Source organism: Felis catus, chromosome D2, assembly GCF_018350175.1.
Source record: "Felis catus isolate Fca126 chromosome D2, F.catus_Fca126_mat1.0, whole genome shotgun sequence".
NCBI classification, from domain to species: domain Eukaryota; kingdom Metazoa; phylum Chordata; class Mammalia; order Carnivora; family Felidae; genus Felis; species Felis catus.
In genome coordinates this window covers 38633524-38657723 of record NC_058378.1, presented here as the reverse complement: position 1 = coordinate 38657723, position 24200 = coordinate 38633524, and the positions used below count along the sequence as shown (strand labels likewise).

Below are 24200 nucleotides of genomic sequence, written 5' to 3'. Positions count from 1 at the left end.
TAGATATGGATTTGCCTTCCGTGCACACAATATTCCTGTCAAGATTCCCATGCAGAATGCCTTATCCACGGCAGGGCCCTCCACACGTCTGCCTCTGATCGACTTACTTCACAGCCAAGTGAAGTGCCCTAGTGAGCCTGTGCTCATGAAATTCACTGGTCTTGCCATGTTCCTCATCTACGTGAAACAGCTGGCTTGATAGAACGGCAGAACAGTTAAGAAACAAAACCTGGCAGGGCTGCGGTGATGTCCTCTGTGGTGCTGCATCTACTGTATATCAGCATCCAATACGTGGTGCCACCTCTCTCCTCGCCAGGCTTCACAAGCCCAGGAATCAAGGAAGGGAAAAAGGAATGGCCCGCTCACTACTACCCCTAGCGAGTTTTTCGCAGAATTTTTGCTTCCTTGTCTCGTGACTTTATGCGCTGTTGGCTTAGAGGTCTTGGTTCCAAAGGAGGAATGCTTCCACCAGGAGACACGACAATGATTCCATTGAACTAGAAGTTAAAGATTGCCATCCCGTCCATTTGGGGCTTCTCGTGCCTCTGAATCAACAGGCAAAGAAGCTACCGTGCTGGGTGGGGTGATGTGTCCTGACTACCAAGGAGAGATCGAGTTGCTACAAAACAATTGAGGTAAAGGGAAGTAGCTCTGAAATACAGGGCATCCCTTAGTACTGCCAGGCTCTGTGATCAATATCAATGGAAAACCACAACATCCAATTCAAGCAGAGCTGCTAACGGCCTAGATCCTTGAGGAATGAAGATTTGAGCCACTCCACCAGGCAAGAGCCATGATCAGCTGAGGCACTTGCTAGGGATAAGGGAAGGTGGGGTGATAATGGAAAAAAATTAGTTATAAATATCAGCCATGACCACATGACCGGTGGCAAGAACGGAGACTGTGAGTGTTGTGTTTCTTCCTTATTTTGTTATGAATGTGTGTGTGCGTGTGTATATACATATATGTATGCCAAATATTTTGTTTTCTTTTATCTCCTATGCCCTCATCATCTAATATAAGATGTATTTGTAATAGTTCAGTATATATCACAGTATTTAAGTTGCCAGATATCAAAAGAGAAGAGTGAATATCACCAAAATATGTTGTATCTTCTTGTATGGAAAGGGTTAACATGTTTCTGGTGTGTGCAAGACAGGTGCATCGTTGTCGGTGGAAGTATGGCTTTGTGATTATCTTTACTTAACAATTACGTATGGTTTCAGGGAATATATATTGGTGCCAAGCTGACAAGGGGTGGACTGTGATGGTCAGATTTATGTGTCAACTTGGCTAGCTTACAGCCCCTAATTATTCAATCAAGCATTAATCTAGGTGTTGTCATGAAGGTGTTTTATAGATGTGATTAAGGTCCCTACTGAGTTGACTTTAATTGAGGGAGATTATCCTAGATAGTCTGGATGGGCCTGATTCAATCAGTTGAAAGGCTTTAAGGACAGAGCTGAGGCTTCCTAGAACAAGACGAAATTCTACTTGTGGACTACAGTTCCAGCTTGTGCCTGCAAATTGTAACCTGTTCCTCCTGACAGCCTTCCCTACAGATTTTTGACTTGTCTAGCCAACCCTCACAACCTGCACAACCCTGACAATTCCATAAGCCACCAGTTGTGTTTCTCTGGTTGAACTCTGATACAAAATATGTGGAGGTCAACCCAGTGGAAAGGGCTAGGGAGAAGGGCATGACATGTTAGGGGGTGGGTCACAGGGACTGATTACTGCAGGGAATAAAAGGCACTTGGTTTAGTTAAGCCAAGACGGTTAAGTAAGCGCTGGATTAAGTAGCATGATGTTTGGAGGCTGAAATGTCAGGCTGAGGAGTTAGAATTCAATGTTGTAAATGATGGAAGCCATCAAAGGCTTCCATGTTGGATACAGACTGATAAAAGTCTAGGCCTCTAAAAGATCCATCTGGCTCTCTTACAAGAATGGACTGGAGCTAGGAGAAAGTGAAAGCAGTGAGGTTCCCTTTGATCGGTTCTGTTTTAGGAGAGCTGAGTACCTGTATGCAAGAGTTTAACTGGGAACCATTAATTTAACAGGAAGCCATTTTGTGCATTTCCGAAGGAGGCGGGGGTGGAGGCAAAGATGTAAGAATGGTGGTGGCATATCGGCTGAGAGACAGGGAGAGTGGGGAAATTAAAGCCTCACATGGTAGATTGGGTCATTTTCTCAATTCTTTATAGCCTCCCCGCATTAGAATTACACATCTGTGGCCATGGCCGAGATATTTTAGCAGTTGACGCTAAAGATGCTACTAGACGTGGTATATGTCCCTGATGCACTGATGGTCGGGTGACTTTCTTTGGCCAGTGGAATGTATGCAGAAGTTACAACACATTAGTTCTGAACCGAGGCTTCCAAAGGCATCGCAGTTCCACTCTTGTGCTTCTGTGATTCTATGAGAAGAATTTTCCAAAGAAGGTAGCTGCTATCGCCTCAGCCTGAGCTCAAGTTCGAATATGTGTTGGGGCCATTCAGAGCCCGACCCTCAGTCTGGACCAGCGGAGGACCAAAGTAGGCCCGTGCAGCCAGGGTCAGCCTAGACCAGCCAATTCTCCGCTCATCTGCAGACCCTGGAGCCCGAGAACAAATCCTTACTGCTGTAAGTCCTTGAGCTCCGGGGTAGTTTGCTACCTAGCACTAATGTAGCAATCACGATCCTTCATACGAAGAGAACGTGGCTGCTTCATTTCAGTGGCTAAAAACGTACTGGCTCCAGAGGAAGAATCTGTTTAGCTGTGGGGCCAGAGCTGGAGGTGAAATCCGAGACGCTGCAGGGGAGTGGAGAGTACATTGTGCTGACCCAAGTTCTAGACGCGTATCTGCCACTAATTCTCTGAATGACCTTTGGCTGATCACGTCCCCTGACCCAGCCTCCATTTCATAGTCTATGCAACTTAGTGGCTCACTAAATGCCCACCGGTTTAACTCTGCCCGGTTCCAATATCAGACTTGCTAGTATGTTGATCGACGACACTACTAGCCGGTAAAACGGTTTGGCCTTGCTTCAAACCCTTAAAACTTTGGTAGTCGCTGGCTAGAACGGCCTTGAGAAAAGGACTGAGGTTGCACCCAAGCTCAGCAAGAACGAGTTCCACGGGTGGCCCCCTGGGAAGTTAGGAAATGGTGGGGTGGTGATTTGCACTCCTAAGGTAACCACTCCCCCCTGGGAAAGGTGCACATGAGGGTCCGTGACGGCGATGCTTGGGGGCTACCTGTTCAGCAGGAAAGCCTGTGGAGCCAAAGCAGGTGCTGTCGGGTGTTCCTGGCACTGAGAACCTTCTGCCAGGTTCCCTGTGCCCGGTGCTTGGGAGCAGATCTTCTGACATCTTTGAAGCAACCAAATGAGCAATAAAATTGTTGCTTCCCTGAGCTTCTTAGAAGCTACATAGGAAGCAGGCTGTGTGTGCTGCTAACTTCAAATTCCCCGTGGCTGCCCCCGGAAGCTCTCGCGATGCCAGTAACCACCGTGCTTTCCCGAGCTCTGCAGTCCTGATGGAGCGTGGGTGTGCACCCAGCATCCTCTCGGGGGGCTTGAGAGAGGAGCACAGCTCTGCCCTAGGATGCACGGGGCCCAGCTCTGTCCACAGCTCCCTGTGTCGTCTTGCGAGAACTGCGGGGCTTCCTGTCAGCTTCCTCATGTCTAAATTGTAATCCTGCAGCACAGGTAAGAACCAGGAAGGTGGACTTGGGCTTCAGTGTCCCTTATAGCTTCTACATGCTCCGTTTCTACTAAAAGGGAGCTTGGAGGGGCGCCTGGGCGGCTCAGTCGGTTAAGCGTCCGACCTAGGCTCGGGTCATGACCTCACAGTTCATGGGTTCGAGCCCCGCATCGGGCTCTGGGCTGACAGCTCAGAGCCTGGAGCTTGTTTCAGATTCTGCGTCTCCCTGTCTCTCTGCCCGATTCCTGCTTGTGCTCTCTCTGTCTCTCGAAAAAGTAAATACGTGTTTTTAAAAATTTAACATAAAAGAAGCTTGGGGGGCACCTGGGTGGCGCAGTCGGTTAAGCGTCCGACTTCAGCCAGGTCACGATCTCTCGGTCCGTGAGTTCGAGCCCCGATTCAGGCTCTGGGCTGATGGCTCAGAGCCTGGAGCCTGTTTCCGATTCTGTGTCTCCCTCTCTCTCTGCCCCTCCCCCGTTCATGCTCTGTCTCTCTCTGTCCCAAAAATAAATAAACGTTGAAAAAAAAAAAAAAAAAAAGGAAGCTTGGATAGGAGACGTTTTACAAGAGACCGAGGGTTTGAGTTTACAGTCTTTGAGTCCTAAGTGACAGAAAACCTAAGCCAAACTGGTTTAAGGAGATACATTTGACTGATATAACCACAAAGCACAGGGATAATGTTTGGTTGCAGGCGTGGCTGGGCCCAGGGTTTGAAAATCACCAGACGATACTAACACATTCAGCACTCCCTCCAGGCCTTGACTGTTTTCCTCAGTACTGGCTCTGCCCTCAGGCAGGATTTCTCCAAGGGGTGGCTCTCAGCAGTTCCAGAATCTCCCACCTCCTAAAAACAAAAGACCAGCAGAAGACGGGCTTCATTTCTCTCCTTTTTTTTGTAGCGAAATTCCCGGGATTGCATTTCACCGGAGGGCTTAGGCTCTGCGTCCATCCTGAACCAGTCATGGGACCAGGAGTGGGGGGCCCACCGCTAGCCCAGGGTTGACCCCACTTTCAAATACACGGACAGAGAACGGGAAAATGTTTCGAAAAGAAGGAGGGATGGATGCTGGAAAGACAAAACAACAGACACGCACACCCTGGGACAAGGTTGCTGTGTTTATTTGCTGACAGCTGACCCAGCCAGGAGACATTCCTGAGGCTGGGAAAACCAACCAACAAACAAAAAAACCCACCTGGTCACTCATTAGCTGGTGCAAAAACACCTGCCAGTATGTATGTGGGTATCTCTCATGTGCGCGGCACCACACTAGTGATTTTTAGGAGGTAAAAAAGTGGCCTCTTAAAAGACCCCCAATCACTGGGGACATTCAAAGTCGTTGGGGAGAGAAAGATGAACACAGACAGGGAATGAGGGAGACGGGCTGAACTGGCTGATTCATAGCAGTGCTCTGGGAAGCAAGAGAGTGCAGGGATCACAGGGACCAGAACAGTGAGGACACGGGCCTTGATGGGGAGACTAACCTCTGGACGAGTGCCAGGAGTAAGGTGGACATTACAGGTATGGGGTGGGTGCTGGGGGTGTCAGGATGATTCAAGGGCTCCACGGATACAGAGTAGAGCTGGCTGAACAGACAGGAAAGAAGGGGACCAGACTCGGAGGAGTCAGACGCCACGTGAGGGATTAGATTTACACAAGGGGCGGCAGGGAGCCATAGAAGGCTTTAGAGCAAGGGCAGGGCTGGACACAGAGCTTGCTCTTCCTGCCAGCCCCACAGGTCTGCCTGGCGCAGCACCAGCCCCATCCCAGAGGACTCCAGAATGCCCACGTTAAAATCGCACACGTCAAACTGTCAAATAAAAGGAAAAGGGCAACACAGCATACAGTGGATGATCCCAGTTTGGTGGATAAAATATATAGGCATATGCTGCCGACCACCACGTCGTGAGCTCTTGTATTCACTGAGTGTTCCCCGGAATGTGCCGCGGAGCACTCGCGGTGAATTAGGCCTCGCCCTGTGACGAGAGTATCATCTTCCCCTTCCACAGCTCTCGAGAACTAAGTTGTACGCAGAGTGGGTGAGCGGCAGAGGTGGGGTGTGACGCCGGGCATGTCTAAATCCACCTTAGCCCCTGTGTTGAAATGTTAACGGTGATTATGGCTCTGTGGGTGGATTACAAGGGATTTTCATTTTCCTTTCGATACTTTTCTATAGTTTGCCAATTGTCTACAGTGAATATATATATTACTTTGGCAGGAGAAAACAAATACATACTTTAAAAAAAAAAATTCCTCCAGGTGTGCCTGGGTGGCTCAGTCGGTTGAGCGTCCGACTTCAGCTCAGGTCATGATCTCGCGGTTCGTGGGTTCGAGCCCCGCGTCGGGCTCTGTGCTGACAGCTCGGAGCCTGGAGCCTGCTTCCCATTCTGTGTCTCCCTCTCTCTCTGCCCCTCTCCTGAGTGTGCTCTGTCTCTGTCTCTCTCTCTCAAAAATAAACATTAAAAAAAAATAAAAAATAAAATCCTCTGGTCCTCGTGCTAGGGACCCGAGCCCTTCTGAGAATTACTCCCCAAACTACCACTGAATTTCCCCAGCACTTCAGGGGAAACAACCTGCTCACAAACCAGCAGAGAGAAGCTTTGCTCTCAGACTCTAAGTCCCCCATATTGTTACAGTGCCCATTTCATTTTTCTTTACCATTTCCTCTCATTCATAAATTAATTTTAATTACACAAAGGATATAAGGATACTCATTTGTGCCCTGTAGAAAATTAAAATACTACAGGTAAGACTCAAATTCCATGTGATCATCACCTCTCCTGTCCAATGACCTCCCATGAGAGGTCATGGAGTATAGTTATTTTTCGAGACATTTCCCTCTGTATTTACACATGTAAATATGTATCCAGGAAAATAAAATGCTATTATTGCGTGTGTATTCAACACTACTGCATTCTGTTTTGCATACTATTCTGCAACTTGCTTTTTAAAAAATTTTTAGTGCTTATTTATTTTTGAGAGAGAGAGAGGCAGACTGCAAGTGGGGGAAGGGCAGAGAGAGAGGGAGACCCAGAATCAGGAGGAGGCTCCAGGCCCTGAGCTGTCAGCACAGAACCTGACACGGGCTCGAACCCACAAACTGTGAGATCATGACCTGAGCCGAAGTCAGATGCTTAACCAACTAAGCCACCCAGGCACCCCTGCAACTTGCTTTTTAAAAAATAAAATGTTTATTTATTTCTTTTGAGAGAGAGAGGGAAAGAGCACACATGAGCCACGGAGGTGCAGAGAGGGGGGGGAGAGAGAATCCCAAGCCGGCTCCGCGAGGTCAGCATGGAGCCTGACGTGGGGCTTGATCTCACAAACCGTGAGATCATGATCTGAGCCAAAATCAAGAATCAAACGCTTAACCGACTGAGCCACCCAGACGCCCCACGACTTGCCTTTTTCATTCACCAGGATGCCACAGCTGTCCTCTGGAATTGGGAAGAACCAAAAATGTCATCCAAGAAATGCGCGAGGCTCATTCCCAGAAGGAAGAGGTTTGTGCCTCGGACTGTCGTGCCAAGCCTGAGCGTCTCGCTGCCTGTAGGGTTGGAACGCTGTCCACGAAGGGCCACCAGGTGGCCGTTATCATTACCGGCCACCATCATCATTGGGACATCGTCAGCAACTCCAGAAGGGAGTCATGGTACCTGCATGAATACCACAGGGGCCCTTAGTTCTCCTCCCCGACGGGGGCTGGTTTCAAGGATCAGACCTAGAAGCAGAGAGAGGAGCTGGAGGGGAAGGCCTTGCTTCACCCAGGAAGCCAGGAGACGGAGGGGCAGGGGAGGGGCTTCCAGCAGGTGCGGTCTTCCCTGAAGGCCAGCGCTGGCAAGGGACAGCCACCGCAGAGGCAACAAGAAGCTAATGAAGGCGACGAGCTGAACCCACATCCACTCGTCCTTTGCTTACATAGCAGGAGGGTCTGAAGTGCGGAAGGGGGTCCGAAGGGAAAGACGGTGGGCTTCTTGGGACCCCTGGGGACCCCTGCTGGTTTCATCCGGTGGAGAAAAGGTGCAGACACCTTGTCTTGTATTCTCCATGTCATGGTCACATCCAATCCCTTTCCACATCCCTGGGAAAGTCTGGAGAGCTCGTGAAGCTCCCCCGACAGGCACCGCATTCCGGGAGGCCCCCACTCCGCACGCACGACCGCGAGAGAGAGTGCCCCCTAGAGCTGTGCCGCCAGCCTCCCCGCCACACCCTACTTCTTCTGACCACCTCCAGGAAGTGACCGTCGGGATGTGTGGACCAGTGGAGAGAAGCCCCACTGAGGGTTCAAACACACCCAAGTCCACGACCCCAGGAGCCCCCCACTGCTGTCTCGGGCCTGGCCGGCCCTCCTCTCCTCCACTCTGCAGCCCCAGACGGGAGGCGTGCTTTGGGACAACAAGCGGGAGATGACAGAAGTTTTTCAAAGGGAGGAAATCCCTCTCTTCAGAGCAGACTTCTTTCCTGCTATGCCAGTCCCCTCCCCGTCAAGGCCCGCGTGAGGTTATTTGCGGTTGTGCCACAGGCCTGGAGGGATCGCTTCCTGTGACTTTGTCTGTGCGGCTGATGCCTGTACTGAGCAGTGGGGCCGCAGGAGCGCTTCCCGGAGCCCCTGGCTGGGCCGCGCTCTCGCTGGAGGTGAGACATCACTCAAATGCACACACATGCCCCTGTGCGGCCGCGGAGAAGTTCCCAGAATAATTACTTATACCCAGTCACTTCGCCCAGATGTTTATACAGCTGGGGAAGATGACAGTGTTGGGGAATAAGGTCAGAAACCACAGTTATCGTGAGACTCCTGTTGGGAAATAGACGGGAAGGTCCTCTGATTGAACCGAGTGCTGGGAACACGGGGCGTGTTAAGCTACTTCGCCGGTCTGCTGGGAGACACCACGGTCCTGGGGCACACCTTGCCTGAAACCCTTTTCTGACTCTGCCACCCCGGATGGGCCCCCGTTTGAGTTCCCACAAGGTCCCGCTGCCATTTCTGCCTCCCTCCGTTGCGCTTTTGTTCTGGAAAGTTCTTCACCAGGGCCACAGCTCTTTCAGGACCCGTGTGTAGCCCCGTGTCCGATTCATCTCCCCACTGTGGGTGCCAAGCACATGGCCTAAAGCAAAGTCAACTGTCACAGTAGTTTGTTGAATAAAAAATAATAGTAATTGGAAGAAAGGAGCCCCAAGTGAAAGCCCTGAGTAGAATGTCTGCCGTCTGGGCAGCCCTCCCACTGTTGTCTGTGTAGCATCGGCAGGGCAACAGGACGCCAGGGGGAGGCTGTCAGAGCCCCGCGCTTGGTCTCTGGCTTCTTCTGAGGTAGTTCAGTGCCCCCGCCATCGGCCCCATCCCACAGCCACTATCCTTGTCCCATCTGTGTCCAAGCAGATACAAAACACCGACACTTCCTCAACCTCAAAATAAACACGCCGTCCCACAAGGCCTGTGCGCGTGGCCTAGCGTCTGTGTGCGGGGTGAGCCGACGACCCTGGACACAGCACCCCTGGCTGCCCTTCAGGACTGAGGCTCCTCTGTTTGGCTTTGCAGGCTCCATATCCCCCTTCCCTCGGATCCCTGGGAGAAATATCCTTGTAGCCCTCTCCCTTCAAACTCGAAAGTTCAGAGCTGGAAAATTCCACCATCATGCTCTGACACGGAAGAATTAAAACAAAAAAAACAAAAACAGAAAAGGAATCCCCTGGTGACCAAGGTTCCCCAGCTTTGAGAACCACCGGGCTGTGTTCTCGTAGGAGAGCACAGAGAAAAAGGAAGAGGTCTGTCCCCAGGCAGACCTGTCCCCAGGCAGGTCTGTACCCAGAACCAGCAAAAAGGAGACACCGAGAATGGCTCCCAGGCCCACCTGTTCAGCAGGACCTTTTCAATCACCCTCTTCACTCTCCGGGACATCCGAGCCAAGCCATCGTGTACAAGTTGAACTTTGGGTGGTGGACAGTGGGGTAAGAGCCCAGCCTGGGTCTCACCTTATTGGGCTAGAGATTCCAAGCTCAAGGTGTCCTATAACAGGGGTCCCATCAGATGGGTACCCATGGTCAGTATAATTAGTGGAGCTTTCTAAGCCTATCACTCTAAAAACTGTTTGTTACGATAACGGGCCTTGAGCTTGAATGAGCGTGATTCTCCCTGAAGAAGAGAGAGAAGTAACTGGGTCCATGTGGCGAATGACGGTTAGCTCAGGAAAAGGGGAACCGCCCATCTCCTATCCTGGGCTCCCGGGGGGTCTGTCAGCCACCCTGCTACTGGGCCTCAGATGGAGAAAGGCTCTCCCTGCACGGGAGGCTGCGAGCCTCCAATTCCAGTGGAAGGCAGGATCCCCCTTGGCTGCCTATGCAGGCTCCAGCAAGGTGGGTGAGGTCGGGGCCGTGCCCCGACCCTCTTCTGCACCCTCTGTGCCAACAGGTGGTGGCAGGAAGCAGGAGTGAGCATGTGTTTAACTGGAACACTTGGGTGGGGCTGTTTCTTGTTTGGCTCAGCCCAAAGAGAAAGGACCAGATAGAAGCGTGTAACCACATTTATGAGTCAGTGACAACACAACACTCGTCAAGAGCTGCGGGGGTTACGGTGCTGAATATGAGCTACACGGAGAGCCGGGCCAGGCCGGACAGCAGAACCTCAGAGGGTCCAGGGCACATGGTGCTGGCAGGGCAGGGAGGGCAGAGGCAGAGGAAGGAGGGAGAAAGGCCTGACTTCCGTGGGACTCTGTGGGCACCGTGAAGAGTACGGGCACTGACCCCAGGGCCCTTCCCCGTGCAGGGGGAGAAAGGTCCCATGGGTGAACACTGCGGCCAGGACACCAGGCTGTGGTAGGGAGCAAACAGGACAGGGCATCTAGAGACTCTAGTCTCTGCTCTTTGGCTAATTCATCCTGGGATCTTGGGCAAGCCTCCTGCCTTCTCTCAGCCCCAGCTTCCCCATCTATTACATGCTTGTAGTGATCTATAGGAGAGCTTCTGGTGGCCTCGGGTGTTGTCCCAAAAAGGAAGGAAGTGGAGGGGGAGGTGAGTTACTGGGGGGGGGGGGACAGAGAACCCTACACCACGGCCCCTCGTCTCCTCTTCTGACCACACCAGCAGCTCAGCAGCTGCCCCCGCATGGGTCCCATCACCCAGAGTCCCAGCAGAGCCCTGAGCTCACAGAGCTGTGAACGCTGGAGATGGATGGCCAGGCAGAAGAGCAAGGAGCAGGCCGGCACACAGATGGCCTCACACAGACGAGCGGCTCAGGCAAAGCAGCCGTTCCCCCCCCCTCGCCCCAAGCTCCCCCTGAAAAGCCCAGATCCCGGCAGATGACCTAGGGAATGGGGTTCTCTGCCCGTTCTTGGCTAACCCAAGTATGGCAGCCCTCTTCTAGAGAGCTTCCTTAATTCAGGGCCCCTGTATCCTGGGCAGCCTGCAGAGCCATGCGGACCAGAGCCGGGTCCTTCTGGGGGATCTCAGCTTCAGCCCCCTGCACCCCAACATTCAGGGCCTCGTGGGCCAGAGGATGCAGGCCTACTGAAGGCAGAAACAAGGATCAAAACACAGAAAAGAGAAACCCACATCTGCCCCCTTTGAGCAAGAAGTTCAGCCTTCTGTATACGGCCTGTCCCTGGCCACGTTCCTGGTTAGGGATGAAGGCGTGGCATGGGAATGCATCCATGGGGAGGTCTTTGGCACGTGGCCCTGGTGATTCAGGTCTCCTCTCACATGGATCAGAATTCACTCCCTTCCTCAAAGGTTTAAGTCCTACTCACCCTTTAGGTCAAGGTTGTACCTCCTCCAGGAAGCCTTCCCAGCCTACACTTACGGCTCACGGGATGGTCTCTCACACTTACCATACTCTTGTTACAAAACCTTGTATGTAATTTTTCCCCCATCATCCCACGCCTGTTATATTTTTCTCTGCAGCCAACACAGGATATATCCTCACCCTAACACTATTCATAGTCCAGCATTGATGTTGGTTGGATTTCACCAACATTCAAGAAGTATCCTCTGCTTTCTTCGTGGTAGCCAAGGGCTCATGACTGACCACCTGTAGTCCAAAGTCTTCATTTTACAGATGGAGCAACTGAGGCCCAAAGAGAGGGTGGGCTCTACCTCGGGTCAAATAGTGAGCCGGTGGTGGGGCTGGGCCTAGAGCCCACAGCACTGCAACTTTTGTCTCACTGCCAATTCTGAGTCTTTCCTGGAACCTCCTTGACAGATGGTCTCCCTCTGCATGGATGCCTCTAGTTCCTGGGAGCTCAGCCTTGCGGAAGGCAGCTTAGGCAGTGCTGGGCAGCCAACAGAACCCTGTTTCTTCTGCCAAGCAAAAATTTGCTTCCTTGCAACCTCCCCTCCCTGATCCATCTCTGTCACTCTGTCCTTTGTTTGGTCCCTCATTCGCTCATTCAGCCGCCATTGGGCACCTGCCTTGTGCCAGCTGAATGAAAGAAGCATGTCTTGCCTACTAGAGCAGGGACAGCTGCATAGAGTGTTAAACGCTTGGTGTGAACCTGAGCTCCAGGAGGGCAGGGGCCACTTCTGGGTTCTCTCACCGTGTCTTCAGGGACAACCACAGTGCATAGCACTGCAGAGGTGCTCGTAAGTCTCCCTGGATGCAAAAGAAATAGTGAACGACATGGATGTGAAACAGGAAAAGGCTTGTTCAGGGAGGGTAAGAACCGAGAGACAGCAGCTGGTTCTGCGTGGGTTGGAGGAGGGAACAGTCAAGGTGGACTTTGAATTAGGTGGGGAAAGGTGGGTTTCAGCAGACAGGGCAGGCGGGGAGGGCCCAGCAGAAGCAGAGATGCTACCACAAGGAACAGGGTGTACCTGGCACTCCTAGAGCCTTCCATCCGGAACCATCGTAAGGCAGGAATGGGGACTAGGAAGAAATGAGACAAGTAGGGACAGCTGGGCCATGAGGGGCCTTGAATTCTAAGCGAAGATACCTGGACCTGGCCCAACGGCAAGAGGAAAGCAGCGGCGTTTTTCAAAGTGAGTGACAGGATCTGAGCAGTGCTTTGGAAAAATCACTATGGTGACCGGGTATGGAACGCATCCGCCAGCTCACGTGGGGACCCGTCGGGAAGCCGGTGCAATTGTCCAGGTGAGAGATGATTACAGGGCAGCCAAAAGACCAATCATTTCCCAGTTGAATGGTAATTGGGCATTCCAAACGCAATCCCCAGGTTGTCAGTGTCCCCAGCTGTAATCTCCTCCCTGCGCTCTGGCTGGCCCTGCGTGAGCAGTTCAAGCGGCTTATCGTTAATCCTCCGGGCTTGGGCACCTCCTCCCCACGCCGCCGTGGCCAGCCCCTTGGTGGGCAGGGCCGTGTCTCTGCATAAGGACTCTGATGGGCCACCATCAGGCCCCCGAGCTTTCCAGGCCCTGTCCAGTGAGCCCCGGGCTGGCAATACCAAGATGGCTTCCGTGGGTCTTGGGCCCAAACTGATTAATCATCACTTTATTCCAGCTCTCGGCTCTTGCTGCAATTGGCATATTTATTTCTAATCAGCTCTTAAAAATGGCATCATTCAAAGGTGCTTAGCCACATTACTTAATTCTCAGTCTGTATTACTATTGATTTCAAATATTCTCCTCAAGATATGGCTCATCATTCAATGCAGAAGTCTGTTTATATAATAATCTTATCTGGTTACTAAAATCTGTGAAATCTCTTCAATTGCCTCTAATGCAAGATCGGAGGCTGGTTGCTAAATGAGTCAATTTTACTTTAATTTGGTTTATTTACAGTACATGTTTTAATGCTCTGCTTTCCCATCTTTTGCAGCAACACTGAAAATAAAGGCAAATGTAGGCAGAGAGAGGGTCCTGTGCTTTTCTCAGTCTACAGGAGTCGAGGCAGCCTGCCTGAGCTCCCAGAGCAGAGCTTTCTACCTCGGCCAGCCCGCGGAAGGACCCGCAGGGGCCCGCAAATGCCGACAGCAACCGCGCGGGGCCATTAAAGGAGCACCAGAGGGAGATCCCAGATTTGGTTCCAGTCCCTGCTCTGCCATGCCATAAAGATGATCAGGTTGCTTGACATCATGGAGATCCAGTCTCCCCATCTGCGAAACGGGGATGATATAACACCTTCCAAGCGCAGGTCTCGGGAGATGCGCAGCGACTAGGAGGTTAAAGTGCACGTGGTGGGGGCTCCACGCTCCTCCTGCACCAGTCTCCCGTCCCGTGACTCACTTGCCTCTTCATGCCGGCTTGCTCCTGGGCCAAAGGGGTAGCCTGACCCTCTCCATCACGACACATCCCCCGGTACTTTTTGCTTCGGACCCGCTGCTGAGTGGCCACCTCCGTCTGTGTCTCTTTGATGCAATGGCAAAGGAGAGAATGCATTCGAGCCAGCTCTGTGTGTGCACAGCCAGGCCCTGGAGCCACGTCTTGCTGGTGCCCCGGATCCCCGGTCCGGTCACCTGTGGCCAGGGAGCAGAGGCCAGGATCAGTGCTCGAGAACCCAGCCGTGCCTCCTCTACAGAGCTGGAACATGCCAGATGCTGGGCGAGGCTCTGGCTGTGCAACATGGGGCCCTGGCTTTGGGCTACCCCCCAGCTGGCTAGAGACGCACGCAAAAGCAAGAGGAGACGCTCTTGGGCTGCGGGAGGAGGGGCCGAATGTTCGACGAACCCCACCCTCTTTTATTAGTAAGTGTTGTGCCCGCTGAGGATGCCACAGGGATGGCAGCCCACTGCTGTCTCTGGGCCTCTCCTTGGCCCAGGCAGAGCTGAGGAACCCCCTGCCTGCAGCAGGCGGGTTCCATTTGCCCCTTGATGCTGTTGCTCTCTCTCGGTCAGGTGTGAAAGCGGCCATTTCATGCTCGTCTTCCCCAATTAACAACAGCTGGTCCCCTATAAAACCGACCGGTGAGATGGTTTGTTATTGGAAGACAAGGCGACATCATTAGGCATTAATGGCTCAGCCTCGTCGCCTGGCCTGAGTTCGCGGGGTTAATGCGGCGAGATGTCGGGCCTCGCCCTGCAGAGCTGCTGGCCTCCTCTGCTGTTTCCAGGCCGTTTCTCCAACCTCCACCCTCTGGATCAAGAACCGGGAGGCGGAAGGAAGTCAGAAGAAGGTCCTGATTTCCTGCAAGGGAAACTGCAGGAGGCAGACGATCCGCCGCTTAGAGGAGAGAGAGTTTGATTGAAAGAACAGAGTTTAATTGAAAGAACAATTTTGAATCCGGAAAGTTTTTTCAAAAATTCCTGCTTGTGCCTGGGTTAATCATTCTGTTTCCCTCAGCGCTTAGATACGCCCTCCTTTTGTCTCCCCCTCTCTGTTTATCCTTACATCACGGCTGCTAGCTCATGTGAGACCCTTCATGCTCCTGGTTTGAAGGTTAAGGAGAGGCTCATGGGCTATATTCAGACAAGAACGCTTTCCCTGGCAATTTAACCGCGTGACTGCGAGAGACGGTCGGGGGCAGGCTGAGACCCACAAGTCACACTCACTGGATTTGGTGCCTTCTAAGGTGACCGTTTCATTGTGGGTTTGTATATTTCCTCGGGCCCTCAAACCAAAGCCTGAGTCTGCATGGCCCCCTTGACCTTGGCAACAAAGTGACCAACACTGTTCCACAAGGAAGTCTCCCTTTCATTGGGCAAATCACGAATCTCCATGCTACTCATTCATTCATTCATTTGCTTGGCAAACATGAAGTGACCACCTATTTTTATTTCCATCTATCTATCTGCCTGTCTATCTACATATCTATCTGTCAGGCTCTACAGACAAACACATCTGCCACTCCCAACCAATCGGTTAGAACAGATGCATTCAAGGATTTTGTTAAAAGGAAAATTTTCTGTTTATCCTTCGCTCCTTCCTCCCTTCTCTCCTTTCTTACTCTGTCCTTCTACAAAACTTTCTTAAGCATTGTATACTCGATATAGACGTGATTAAGATCGAGGTTCTATGCTAAAGGAACAAGAAACTTACCACCTGCACAGAGTGACAAAATGGCACCCCCACCGAGCGGAGAATCAAAGCCCCGTTGAGGAGTCCTTGGGGCTGCCGGCAGCCGGCTCTTCTAGCTGAGCTTTGGACAGAGACTTGAGGGGGAGCCAGCAATGGCGGGACAGAGTCCCTGGGCTGAGTTCACACTCTCGTTCCTTCTGTGCTTACCGCCCTGTCGTCTTCCCTTGATGTTCAGGCGAGTGGATCCTATCTCAACCCTGCTAAGGGACACCAGCAAGGAGACGTGGAGTCCATCCCTGGCCAGAGCTTCGTTGGGAGAAAAGTACTCCTAGGGCCAGCCTAGAGTGGCAAAACCCTTTGCACCCACCCCACCCCGGGGGAACCACACCAGGACTGCTTAATCTGGCCCCTCCAAAGTGCCTGAGTGAACTCTCAGCCCATTACTTTCTGTGTTAATAAAGGAAGACACTCCCTGCTCATACACCCTGGGTGGGAGTAGATTAAAAGAACTCACTGTCCGTCCCACTCACGAGGCACTTAATCAAAGAGTGCCATGAGCATTCCCTTTTCCTCCTTCTCCTGTTCTCTAACTTTTCCTGGGGATAAGGCTTAACCTCCGCCACAGGTTCCCAGAGGGAAGAAATAGAAACCTATCTACATTACCTTATTGTTTTGAAACCAGAATTATGGCGTCAATTCTGCCACAGGATCGTCACACCCATTCTGAGAATAGGAAGTGATCTAGAAAATGCAGTAGCATAAACACCAAAAATATTGCTGTTTGAGGAAGTCAAGTGGGGCGCCCGGTAGCCCGTTCGGTTACGTGTCCGACTTCGGCTCAGGTCATGATGTCACGGGCCATGAGTTCTAGGCTTGCGTGGGGCTCTGTGCTGACAGCTCAGAGCCTGGAGCCTGCTTCAGATTCCGTGGCTTCCTTTCTCTCTGCTCCGCCCCCATTTGCACACTTTTTCTCTCAAAAATAAATAAACATTAAAAAAAGAAAGACAGTTAAGTGACTTAATAGAGACTTTGGGTAGCTTCCCAGCTTTACCACTTGCATACTTACTGTGTGACCACGGGCAAGTGTCTCACCTCTGTGGGCCTCAGTCTCCCGTTTGAAAGCAGACTGTTCTGGAGAACCGATGATGGTCGCCACAATCACGATTCACTGCTTCTCTTTACCTCTAGCATCTCACGCATGAGCCCACGCCCAGCATACAGCTGGGTGCTCAGAAGCCCCTCGGCAAGGAAGCTTTGAATGAATGAAAAGAACACTTTCTAAGCAGGAGACATGCTCCAAGAGATCCGCCCCCCCCCCCCCCAGGCTCTTTGCAGTAGGACTTTTGGAAAAACCTCTCTAGATGCCGCTTCATCTGGACGCCGAATTCCTGCAAACCAGCTGACCTGTATTTACAGTATCCACGTTTGTTTTGGAGAAAATCCAAATGTCCACTTAACCGGGCTGGAGGCCAGCATAATCTTCCTATGCTGTTTGTAACCATGAGATTAATGGTGGGCCTTGCTCTGAACCTTCTGGTGACATCACTCACCTGGGGGTGTCTCTTTGGTATGGATAACAGTAATGGGTTGGTCTTCTCTGTGGCTGTGCTCTGGTTTAGGAGGCTTGCCTTCTGTGGGAAGGCTGCGTGGGGGACGCAGCTACTTGGCTTTGGAGACAGACCCTGGTGAGTGCTGAGATAAGTCCTAAGCCCTGCTCTGTATATCCTGTGCCAACTGAGTGATCTTGGGCAAGTTGCCTAAGCCCTCTGACCCTCGGTTTCCTCACACATGAGGGTCACATCACTTACTTCCTGCAGTTATGGCAAAGATTAAACGAAAGAAATGCTTCATAAATGCCCGCACTCTACCCATTGATACACACACTCACATAATTTATTTTCCGATGGACGATGGTTGAGCAGCTCATCTGATGTTAAAATAGAGCACGAGTTACAACCCAACAACAACAACAAAACAAAACCCATTAGAAAGCATGCAAAGGACTTGAACCGATGTTTCTCCCGAGAAGATAGTCATATGGACGGCAAACACATACAAAGATGCTCAACGTCACTCACCATTATCACCAACCACCCTTTGGGATGGCTATAGCAACAGCAACAACCAAAAACACACACACACACACACACACCAAAAATAGAAAATAAAGTGTTGGTGAGGGTGTGGAGAAATTGGAAGCCCTGTGGACTGTTCTTGGGAACGGAAAATTGCACAGCCGCCATGAAAGACGGTATGGTGGTTCCTCAAAAATATCTAACAGGATCACCGTATGTCCAGCAAGTCTGCTTCTAAGTACACACCCCAAATAAGTGGAAGCAGGGACTCAAACAGCTATTTGCATACCCGTGCTCATAGAACATTGTTTAAAAAAGAGCTAAAAGGTAGAGACAACTCAAGTATTCACCAATGGATGAACAGACCAACAAAATGTGGTACCTCCATATGCCAGAAGATTATTTAGTCTTAAAAAGCAAGGAAACTCTGGGCCATCTGGGTGGCTCGGTCACTTAAGCATCTGACTCTTGATTTCAGCTCAGGTCATGATCCCAGGGTCGTGGGATTGAGCCCTGTATCGGGCTCTGCACTGGGCACAGAGCCTGCTTGAGATTCTCTCTCTCCCTCCCTCTGCCCCTCTCCCCCACTCTCTCTTTCAAAAAAAAATTTAAAAAGCAAGGGTATTCTGACATGTGCTACAACATGGATAAACCTTGAAGACATTACGCTAAGTGAAATCAACAGGGAAAGTACCATTTGATTCCACTTATGGGAGGTACCTAACGTCGTCCAACTTGTAAAGACAGAAAGCAGGACGGTGGTTGCCCAGGGCCGGGGGGAGGAGGGAGTGGAGACAGTGTTAAATGGGGACAGAGTTTCAGTTTGGAAAGATGAAGAAGTTCTGGAGACGGGTGGTGGTGATGCTCGCAAAGCAATGTGGATGTACTGAACGCCATGGAACCCTGCACCTGAAAACGGTCACCATGGTAGATTTCATGTTATACATATTTTGACACAATAAAGCATTCTAAAAAATAATAATAAAATAAGACACGGGTGATATTATTTGCAGCAGAGAAATCAAGTTCCTGGGGGTTTTGATTTCCAGAGGGACAACAACACTTCCTGAATGCATTTGCTATGATGATGGTGATGATGGTTAATGGTGATAATTGTAGTCATAACAGTCTTACGGTTTTTCTAATCGTCAGAGGAAACACCCTGTTTTGTTTTGTTTTTTGGGGGGTATTTTTTTGTTTTTTTTTTTTACAGATGAGTAAATCGAGGCTCAGAAGGGACTCACTCTTAGGCCAGGAACCTGGATCACCCAGCGGTTTGCGGGGCAGAGCCGTAAGGGCAGTTGAAGGTACGTAGGCACATCACAGTGTATTTGGGCACAACACAGGCATGTGCACCCGAGGCACATCTCCATAAGCCTCTCCAACTAAGGCCTGAAGCTCAGGCAACCAACCCCTAGTCGGGTCGAGAAAGTCTAGCCAGAAGCAGCTGACCTCTGCCAGCTGGACACAGGCCATAGAGGAGTTTGGAGGGGGTGAGTTTCCCCAAGGGGGTCACCGGTTCCTTACCGAAGATCATTCCCGACTGAACAGGGGATTCTGGGAAGTAGCAGCCTGGACACCTGCAGACCCAGGGACTGATCTCCATCCATTACTTCCTGTGTGACCTGGGGTAAAGCACTTACCTCTCTGGGCTTCCGGTTTCTCTGTGCATCTTATACTTCTCAGGAGGTGGGTCCCAAAGACTGGGAGTGGATGGACAGGTCTGTGTGAGGGCTGGGCGCCCCCTCACCAACCAAAGAGCCCTTAGGCTGGGGCAGTTTCCAAAGCATAGTCAAAGATTCACGTTCGACCAGCACGTATGGAACGTTTATGATTGTGCCTAGCTTTCTGCCACGTGTGTTTACCAACGGTTGTTCTACTTCTCACACAGCCTTGCAAGCTGGGCGTTGTTATCTCTGCTTTCCAGGGGACGTCTGAGGGGTTAAGACATGCGTTCGGGTCGTGCAGGTACTGAGCGACAGAGCCATGATGCCAGCACAGACGTGCCTCCCTCAGAGCCGCTGACTCAGCCTTCTTCCCTTGAGACTGTGCTTCAGGCCGGTAGAGGATGCGGGGGGCTGCAGGCAACGGTGGAGAAGACCCAGCCTCTGCATCTGAGGAAGTGAGTCGCATCAGGAGACGATTCCAATGCAAAGTGATGAGCGCTGAGCTAAGGAGCATTACAGGGGCGCAGAGTAGGGGGGGGGTGTGGCCCACATTTACAGGTCCTGGGAGGGAAACTTGTACCTGACCTGGGCTGTTACAAGTGCTGGCCAGATGAGGAAGGGGAGAGAGGCATTCCAGGCAGAAGGACCAGCATGCTGTGTTTGGGGAAGCGATTTCTAGTCCCGCCGGGGTATGACTGAAGGTGTGTTGGAAGATAGAGCCAAAGCAATGGGCAGGGCCTCGGTCACGGCCCCGGGGGCTTCCGGTGGACCCTGTGGGTAGTCACGGAAAGGTGAAAAGCCGGGAAACCGGGTCGGGTTTGCACACACACACACACACACACGTACACACTCAGACTGAGAGACAGAAGCCTTCAGCTGCAGCACCAGGAACGGGTGGAGTGGGGGTGGGGGGGCAGCCATGTAGACGTCGAGTCTGAGAGACTTATTCGGAAGCTGCTGAAGACTTGGCCAAAGCTCAGAGAGCCCCTGACTCTGCCTGCCGCAGACCGTAGCCCTAGTAAGCGCAGGGCTGGGCAGCAAGGAAGGTGGTCTAGAAGGTGGGTCTCCAGGCAGGTTGCCTCCTCGCAGCCCTGGTAGCAAGAGGGCAGCCAGCACCTTCCAGGGCTGCACCTTCCTGTCTTCCCTTGGCCGTCAATCAACTAAGGATGACAGTCACGGGACCTTGGTGGCGGCGGGGATCCGGGGAGAAGTAAGCCACGCAAAGGTGGGATGCGATGCCTGGTGTCCCCGTTGTGACTCAGTAACTGTTACGACCTGCAGGTGAGCGGCTGGGACCGCTTCCCACCCCCGGGAAGGTTCCACGCCCACCCCCTGTGCACCCCCTCCCCACCCAAGCCTCAAAGGGGGGGGGGTGTGAGTAGCAAATGGCCTGGATGAAATGCGTTCTCCTGGCATTTGCCTTCATTGCCGGCCATAAAAATACATCTATATTTAAATATGCCGGGATAATTCTTAAGTTTTATTAGTACTTAAATATTTTGGCATGTTTATTTCTCCTGGAACAATTATGGAGGTTTCATTGTTTTACTCACAAAAAAAGAAACTAAATCTCCTTTTACAATACCCGCCCCCCTGACAGGTTGAATATGGCACTCTCTCCAGTGTGTGTGTCCTGTTATTGCCTAGACGGCTCACAGGACGCAGAGGCAGAGCCAGTCGTGTCAGACCCCCTGTACTATGTGGCCCGGGATGGCTCCTGTTTGCTCCTCGGACCTGCTCTCTGCCTTCCCCGCTGCGGCCTGCCCCGGTGGACCATGTGCTCCCCGGCTGCCCACTGAGCTCGGCCGGCAGGCGGCTCAAGCAGGAGACCCCGGGGAGGGACAAAAGAGCGGTTGGAGTGCTCTGGCTTCTTCCCACTAGGATCTGGGGGTTCCTGTGCAGTCAGCAGCCTTTACCCCCAGCCTTGGTTGTCTCTGTTCTCATAACCACCCCTCCTCCTGCACCTGCGAACCTGTTGCGGCAAGGGCTCCCGGCTCCCGCTAGCCTTTGCATGCTGCACTGTGTCCAAGGTTTCCTCTGCGTTGGTGCCACTTTTGTAAACAGTCTCTTAATCCCTCCTCAGTGACGCACCTGAGTGAGCCAGCTGTATGGGGACCCTGAGAGACACAAAGCCCTAAGTAGGCCTTTGCCACTGGATCTATACAGCATGTGACACTTTGGTGAATGCTCATAACAACCCTGTAACTGGAGAGGGCAGGGCCGTTGTCCCTCTTTTCACTGATGAAGACACCAAGGCCCAGAGAGGTTGCCCGCCCTTCCTAAAGTCACACAGCCAGTAAGAGAAGGAAGTAGGACTGAAAGTCAAGGCCCCTGAGCACAGGTTCCAGATTCTTCTACCTCTTCACAGCTGGCAGTGATAGACATTTTGCTAAAGTAAAGGAAAAGCATATAAGCCAACCCTCCTTCCAACTTGGAGAAGATCCCACTCACCTGCTGTCCAAACTGTGGGTCTCCTTCCCGGGGCAGGTGGGTACGGCAAGCGGACGGTACAGCTCAGTGACAGGAAAGACCGAGGACGGGCCCAGCCCCATTTTAGCTGTGTGACCTTGCACGAGTTACTTAAACTCTCTGGGCTTCTGTTTTTCATGTGTTTCATGGAGACGATACTTGCTGAGCAAGTCTTAGAGCCTGAGAAACCACTTCGGCCTTAATGTGACAATAAAGCAGGGTTACTGAGCACACGCCATGCAGCCGGGACTATTATCGTAAGCGCTTTATGCGCAACGTCCGGTGGAGGCAACTACCGTCATTATCCCATGCAGCGGGTGGGACATTTCCCCCCATCCCGTTGCTGATGTGTGAACACGGGCCATCGGGTCCCGAGCCGACCCTCAAATCCTCATCCAGGAGGAGCTGGAGGGGGCCTTAGAGTACATCCAGCCCAGGTGACTTTACAGGCGAGCAAGTGAGTTCAAACAGAGTAAGCACCCTGGCCAGTGTCGCGCAGTAATGGGCAGCCAGGACTTCAGCCTCCAAATCCATGGTTTGTTTCCCATGGAGTTACCAAAACGCAACCAACTACAAATCAGCGTCTGCGATCCACTTCTCCTAGCGGTGGCTCTCTCCTTCACTCCCCTTCCGTGTAAACCTAAGGACCGCTGACCCCTGTTCAGCTCCAGCATCGCGGCAGGCCCCAGGCGCCCCTGCATGTCAGCAGAGACGCAGGTGTCTGCCCTTCAAGGGCAGGGCTGGGCCCAGGTGGAGCGCCTTTCTCATGAACAGCTGGGCTGCACCACCCGGAGGTCCAGTTTGCAGGAGAACCAGCCCCTCACCCACCGCCGTGTGAACACTGACCCCAGGCCTATCGAGGGTGGGAGAAGCCTGCCCTAGAGGAGGAAAGGGAGGGATCAAAGCCAGGCTTTGAGGCTGAATGGTGTGCTGGTTAAGTTACATGTGCCACAGACATTCCAGGCTTCAGTGCCCAACTCTGCCAAGACCTAACTGTGTGGCTTTGGGTGATCTGCTTCTCTTCTGCAAGCCTCAGTTTCCGCATCCATAAAATGGGGCAACCGTAACAGCACGTGACTTACCGGCAGGTGCAGTACTAACAAGTCTTATGAGGAGTACACAGGGCACTGACCAATCAGAAGCAACACCAGCCATAAACACCAGTGCGGCTATTCTGAAGCCGACTGACTTACCGTCAAGAGTCAGAGAGAAAGGCTTGCAAGGGCTCATTCGGCAGATGTTCCATGAACAGAAGCCATTGTTTTATTTGTAAATTTCAAGAGCTCTGGCTTCCTCCGGGTTGTGACATTTTCGACATTTCAATCCTTTACAGCACATGGCGGAAATTCCATTACTGCAACTTTAGGTGCAAGAAAATGCCAACCGCTATGTGGAGGGGTTTAATTCAATCCTTCAAACACGGACTGAGCAGTCCCTCCGCACAGCTCTGTGGGGGAGGCAGAGGAGAATGGAGCAGCCTCTGTTCTCCGGAGACCCCGCTTCAGAGGAGAAGCCACACAAACAAGCCAGGGTAAGTGACCCAGGAAGAAAGAAATGCTTGGTGCAGAACAGTGGACCAAAACCCCGGCTGTGAGCGCGGGCACTTTTCCCACTTTCTGGCTGTGTGACCTTGGGCAAGTCAGTTAACCCACCTCCTATCCAGCCCCCTCCCCCACTGCCCCAGTTCCTCACCTGTTAATGGAGATATGAATCTTTATCCCCAGGGGTTGCTATGGGGACTAACCGGGGTCCTGCTCTGTTGAAGCAGCCAGCACAGGGCTCGACACCATAGCCTCCTCTCCTCTCAACACCCAGCTGACCAGGGGTTACGGAGGAAGAAAACCTCACTCTGGTTCGGATATCTGAAAAAGCTTTGTAGTGGAGGTGGTGTGGAGCTGTCTTGAAGGGTGGAAGGGGCCTTGAGGGGTGGAGAAGGCCAAAGGAACGGCCCACGGGGAGGCACAGACGTGGGAGGAAGGGCACCTTGGCCCCAGAAAGAAACCGCAGGCAGCCGGGAAGAGCAAAGGTCTCTTAACAAGGGAGTGGAATCTTGAAGAAGTGGACAGGGAGAGTCAGGGCTCCATGGGTCGTCACTGATTGTTCTTATGAAGCCATCATAATTTCGAGTGGGAATCATAGTTTTCCTCTAAAGAATGTCGTATGATCTGAGTCAGGAAGCAAACCCCAACAGGAGCTACCTTGTGGGTCGAAAGGGGGTGGAGGGGCTGGAGGGCTGGGGGTCTGGGGTGGGAAAAGAAGGCCCCAGGGCAGGCTTACTGCAGGGGGGGAGGTGGAGTGGCCAGTCATCCACTCCAGGCGGAGCACTTGGGCGGGGGAACCTGGATCCTGCTCAGTCTGGACTCCTGGGCCCCCTTCCCTTAGCCTAGGATTTGCCAGGAAGAAGGCGAGG

At 52.2% G+C, this 24200-nt stretch overlaps 1 long non-coding RNA gene across 1 annotated transcript; it reads right to left on the bottom strand.

The window, feature by feature from the left end:
- Positions 1 to 10181: 10181 nt before the first annotated feature.
- LOC109492520 lies at positions 10182 to 18154 on the bottom strand. Its single transcript, XR_002146418.3, has 2 exons — positions 15601 to 18154; positions 10182 to 14784 (listed from the first exon to the last, which is right to left on the bottom strand). It is a non-coding gene; the product is annotated as an uncharacterized LOC109492520 (long non-coding RNA).
- Between the last annotated feature and the right edge of the window lie 6046 nt (positions 18155 to 24200).